This window comes from Thalassophryne amazonica, chromosome 14 (genome assembly GCF_902500255.1).
Source record: "Thalassophryne amazonica chromosome 14, fThaAma1.1, whole genome shotgun sequence".
NCBI lineage: Eukaryota > Metazoa > Chordata > Actinopteri > Batrachoidiformes > Batrachoididae > Thalassophryne > Thalassophryne amazonica.
In genome coordinates this window covers 14,962,248-14,968,072 of record NC_047116.1, presented here as the reverse complement: position 1 = coordinate 14,968,072, position 5,825 = coordinate 14,962,248, and the positions used below count along the sequence as shown (strand labels likewise).

The window sequence follows — 5,825 nt, the reverse complement described above, 5'->3', positions numbered from 1 at the left end:
ACCAGTCCATTGCAGGTTACTTTCCCAGTCAACTCTGGTAACAATATACAGCTCTGTGGACTTGGACAAAGGAGATGAAATGTTGTCTCTAAGGATACAGCCAGCCTGACTGGGAATCAAATCTAGGACTACATACTGACAGCCCAACTCCTGTCCCACTGTCCTATCTGCTGTTACAGAAACATGAGCCTTTGGAAACACTTAAAGGGGCTCAAATAGGAAAATTAAAAAATATTACATTGTTAATTTTCATCCAAGTATGCAGGAATCCAAAAGTAATTCCATCTTTGCCCTTCAAAGCCTAGTTGGGGAAGGTATTACTGATGCAGACCTCTGACTATGTCCCTAAAAATCTAAAGGCTTGTATGATGGGCAAGTGGTAACATGAACACATAAGGTTGAAAAACAACAAAGACCTTACTTGCCCAAATGTTGCCTGAATCCAGTGGGCTCACTACAGAGTAAATGTAAGGGGCAATTAAAAAAGAAAAGAGAAACATGAGACATGGGTGCCAGAACTCTAAAACAAGACCAGAATTAACAACTGACACTGCGGGTTCGCACAAAGGACGCATAATTTCCTTTACCTTTGCAAAGCAAGTGGTGCCATAATCTGGAAATGTAAGAAAATTAAGGTCAATACCCATCAGCCAAATATAGTTTACTACCTCTAATGCTTAGCAACTACCTATGTAGCCACTTTGGGATTTTTGGTAAGTACAATATTAGCGGGAGTGCTGGGTGGGGGGTCCCAAGGTAAAGCAAACCTATCACAACTGAATGACTATTTTAATGACTAATTTAAATTTTGGCACACACTAGAGGAACCACAAGGTAATGGTAAGCACCCTTGGGAACAGGTGCCTCCCTGCCTCCCAATGGATGATTGTTTAGGGCAGGGATTTTCCCACAATACCCACACCCCCACCACCACCACCACCAAAAAAAAACCCCCAATAATAATCATTTTAGAGTGAGTTTCCAAAACTATATAGACCCAGGATTTTATTTAAATATTGCAAAATTTTGGTGTGTGTTGTGGCACTATCATCATTATATTCCGCATCACTCCTAAAGATTTGACAATAAAGAAGTGAAACCATCCACTAACCTTTCTTACTAGGGCTCTGTGCTCCTCTGATTGGCTGAAAAAGTTGCCAATAACTTGTGTTGTAGCAAGGCCCTTCTGGCACTGGCTCATCCAGCTTTGGTATTCCTCCTGATAAGGAAGGCGATCCCAGAAGATCTTGAATGCCTCCCAAATGGTCTCCTGACACACTAATCAGACAAGGAAGAGATGTCATCTGCTTATAGCTAACATACAAATAGTAACATTTTAGCCATTTTTGGAAACCGGTCCACCTATGTACCGAGTATGTGACAGAAACCACTGTTTAAGGTTCGGCACTCTGCTTGCTCAAGAGCAGGGAATAAGTATGGCAAAATTCAATGAAGCCAAATTAATTATCCCTCAATAGTTTGTTGAAAGTGTTTGCTAACCTTTCAGACGAAAGTAAGTCAGATGTGTTGCAACAATTTGATCTGCAGTCTCTTGTGCACACAGTTTAACGCCACTTGGGAGCAGAATGTTCCGTTTCCGACGAGAGAGAGTTCTATGACCATCATAAGATCCTTTGACAGCAGATACTTTAATGATCCGTGGATACACCAGGTGGTCCTCACTGTAAGGCAGATCTGGGAGATCCATAGAGGAACCTTCCAGAGTTGCATCTACGGCACCACACCAACAAAAACCTTTTAATATATGACTTTTGAGCAGTATTCTGAAAACTTTTAAATGCTGAATACATACCTGTCCTTAAGTCCATAAGTACGAGTGCAAAAGCTAACACTGAGTAGAGAACCCATCTGCAAGGTTTGCTGCACATGGTAACTCAGAGCAGAGCTGGGATTTAAATCCAAGGATTTGGAAATGAGTCAACTTCATGAACGGTTCCTTTCAAGTCATGTAACAGTGATATGAGCAAATTGGTTTGCATAGTTCAGAATTCTTTGGGCACATAAAAAAAAAAATCTGTACCCGTGTTGAACTGAGTCAACGAGGCATTTGCAGCATTTCCTTGCTTTCCTCTGTAGCTGAAGAGATTTGTTTCATGGTGCTGAAAGAGCGGCTCCTGGATCAGGAAGATTGGCAGATGGCACAGCAGATGAGGATTTTTAAAAATGCGCCCTAATCCCGTTTATGCCAAGTCTGTTCAAAGAGCTTGCCAGGGCATTACTGGACCAAAACCGAGAGGGTGGTAAACATTAAGGAAAGGTGGCCAGTGAGGTGTGACAAAGGCCACAGAGTCAAGAGCTGGGTACGCAGAGTTTAACAATAAAGCTCTCACTGAAATATTTCAACACATCTTAAAGTCACAAGTAACTCAACAAGATAGAGTCAGGTCACCAACACAGAACTTGGATTTGACAGCCAGTCAGTCTACATGTGTCATTTGACAAGACTCCTAAATGGGTACCAGCCTTGTCTGGGGATGTAAGCTGCAACAGAACGTCATCCAGTCCAGGTGGAGTTTGAGACACTAGTCTACTTTAAGCTATCCAGGGATAAGCACGGGCACCGATGGTCCTCAGGGCATGTACAGGACTTACTTCAGTTCCAGAATAGCCATTTGCTGAAATAGGAAGTTGCCACCTGTAAGTTGAGGACGTCTAGCTGATGGATACTTCTAGTCCATTCACTGTTTTTAAGTGTATGCTGCTCCAAATGACAGCAGTTCTTTTAGAGTGTAGCTGCTTTACAGTTGGTATGTGGTTTATTATTAACACCCCACTTTCACAAGGATACTTCCTCCAGCCTCCCACAATACACCAAGAAATGGTTTCAACAAAAGGGGTCGCTGTTATTTACTGCCGCCTTTCCCGCACATAGGTGGTAGGCAGAAAACTCCAGACCCCAAGCAGATGCACTGAGAAAACGCACAGGAAGATAGCTTCAAGATTATGTGTCAACTCCCGACATCCCGAAGATCAAAAGTGATATTGTGAGGAATTAAATATTGGAGATGATGACCATGAAGGATTCCAAGTTTTTGGAGGCGTACAATTAGTTTATCAGTGGTCACGTGAGGGGTCGCTGTTATCAGCCTGCTGCTGCAGACGTTGATGTCTGTCTGAGTTCTTTCTGCTGTCTGGTTCCGTCTCTGTGGGCTCAGTGCAGCAACAGGATGCACTTTGAAGTTGCAGAACTTTTTAAACGCAGTCCAAAAAAAAAAAAAAAAAAAAAAAAGTCGTACAGCAACCAGCCGGTGTGTGCATCGTGCGCCAGTCTGTAGTTCACCTGTGTTAGTCATTAAATGCAGTTCTGCATGTGTGCAAGGTTGGAAAAACTGACTTCCCCATAATAAATAATAATAAAAACAGATCCACAAATACAAAATCAGCCCGTGTGTGTTCATTACATTTGTACATTTTAACAAGCTGAAAGCCACCAGACCAGATAGAACCGAACCCTGGGATCCTGGACAGTCTCCTCTGCATTTCTTCTCGCTGGTTTTATTTCTTCCACGGCTTACAGTCATTTTGACACGGCGAGCCCAACTTTACACTTTTGCGCGTGTTAATCTGTGCTTTATTTCAAAATTAACCGAAAGTCAGATTGTTGTTAGTTTGCAGCCCTCATAACTTCAGTCTCAGCTTATCGCCTAAATGCGGAGCTGCACAGAGAAAACCAGAAAAAGAAAAATACAGACGGGGAGGTTTGTTTTTAATGTGATGAGTTTGAACACAGGGTGAGCTCATGTGATCCCATCTACCACATGTACTGGACACAATTCTGAGCCAAACTGCATCCGATCCTTGAGGCTAAACGCTGCAAAGTGAAAATCTTTAAAACGGATTGTCATCCATCTGGATGTGATGTGTTTTTTTATGCACAGCGCTGATCTGTCAGTGTGCGATGGATCACAGAATGCACGCTTTGAACGGTGACATCTTCAAACATTACACCGTCAGTGGCTGCATAAGAGCTTTCTGCCTATCGGTGTGGGCCCCGCCCAGCGCGTGACATCATCGCGATTTCATCTATCAGATGAGGTGTTCTTTACTTACCCCCCCTCCCCCCCACACACCACCACCACAAGAAATGTTATGGTGTAGAAACAAAAACTCTACTGACAGGGTGAAAACATAATGCCCCCCAACTTGATTGAGTTTGGGGGGGAATAATAAATACAAGTGCAAGCATTGATACAACTTTTAATATACCTTTAAACCTGATATTGTTTGGAACTGGGTTTCTTCTTTATTAGTCTAACACAGTTATCCTGAAGAACATCTCATTGGAGCATCAAAGTGTAGAACAACAAATGGGCATCTGAACAAATACGATCTAAGACTATGAACATGCATGAGAGGCAACTGAGGTTGTGGACTGAAATGTCACTTCAATGACAATCTTTGCTGTATTTTTCACTTTCAGACAACAGTGTTACAAATGGCAACAAATGTTCACCCCTGAACATTATTACAACAGTTGATTTTCGATTAATATTCCATTATATGAGATGCATCTATGTAAGCAAACAAAACTAGTAATCCTCTGATAAAATACCAGAAGTGAAATAACACACCTGCTCTGCTTTGGACTGTATAATCAGTACTACTTCCACTTCATTGATTGTTTGTATACTGGTACCTTCCAAATGGTTAGCTTGTAAAATTCAGATAAAATGTAGGCTGTTTGTAGAATTTGAGTCCAAGGAGGCCTAAGTAAGATCATTCTTGAGTTTCTTAATCTATACAACAAAATAATGGGAAAGGTAAATGTGGGATGTTTTCAGAACAGGACACAGAAACCCTTATATCAGGCTCTGTGGTACAGGAACTGTACTGTGATGCCACCTACTGTAAATCCAATAAACCTGCACTAATAAAAAAAAAAAAACATATTATGAAAACAAAGAAATAGACTGTAATCTGAAGTCACACAATTGGAAACACCTGTGTTTCCATTATTGTCCCACAAACATTTGCTTCAAGTGAAGTTCTACTTCTTAAAAAATTAAATACAATGAAAAGCTTTATAAAATATTTTGCAGCATAAAAACAATCTGCAAAAAAGTCAAGGGGTGTACAAACATTTGAACTTATGGGGTATGATCTACTGTTAAAACAGTTTCAGGTTCAGGGCTTCTTCAAACACACTGATGTTATGAACAAAGACACAGGACTGTCTCCTGTTACCCGAATGTCAATGATTTCAGCAAAAAAATAAATTAAATTAAATAAAATAATCAGATAATCAAGCAGGCCCTGAAACCGAGTGTTAAAAGAACGTAGCATTGCAGAATATTGTGAACAACTATGAATATTTTAAACATGTTTGAAACATGGCATTTACATTGGGATAAATCATAATACAAAAGTGAATAATCAGATTTAATTGGTGCAGATCTGGGGGGGGGCAAGCCTGTGCAAAAGTAAGTCAAAGTGGTCAATCTGGAACAATGCACAGTAATTGGGACATTCCTGATTTTTTTTAATCAGGGCGAAAAAATAGTAATGGATTATGCACCTGATTATGCAGTAAAACTCCCGATTAACCACAATTATGAAATTGTGACCAATCATATGTATTAGGGAATAACCTGGTGGCTATATAAGGGGTGGCGGATCACCCCCTTTGATCAGATCTTCCATGAGGTTCAATGCTTCAACATCGTCAAGACACATCACAGCTCTGCCTACCAGAGGACTAGGGAAGGGGAAGGGGCGCGGCAAGGGGAGGTCCAACAACACTGCGGATCAGCCACACCCAGAGGAAGAGGTGGAAGCATAGCGTAGTATGCTTCCACCCCTGGTAA

General features: G+C 41.3%; 2 long non-coding RNA genes across 2 annotated transcripts; both read right to left on the bottom strand.

Annotated features, from left to right (window-relative positions):
- Positions 1-1,424, bottom strand: LOC117525140. The gene is made up of 3 exons (XR_004564964.1): positions 1,112-1,424; positions 588-613; positions 1-454 (listed from the first exon to the last, which is right to left on the bottom strand). It is a non-coding gene; the product is annotated as an uncharacterized LOC117525140 (long non-coding RNA).
- A 45-nt stretch (positions 1,425-1,469) lies between these two features.
- Positions 1,470-2,004, bottom strand: LOC117525141. The gene is made up of 2 exons (XR_004564965.1): positions 1,814-2,004; positions 1,470-1,731 (listed from the first exon to the last, which is right to left on the bottom strand). It is a non-coding gene; the product is annotated as an uncharacterized LOC117525141 (long non-coding RNA).
- Positions 2,005-5,825: the final 3,821 nt, after the last annotated feature.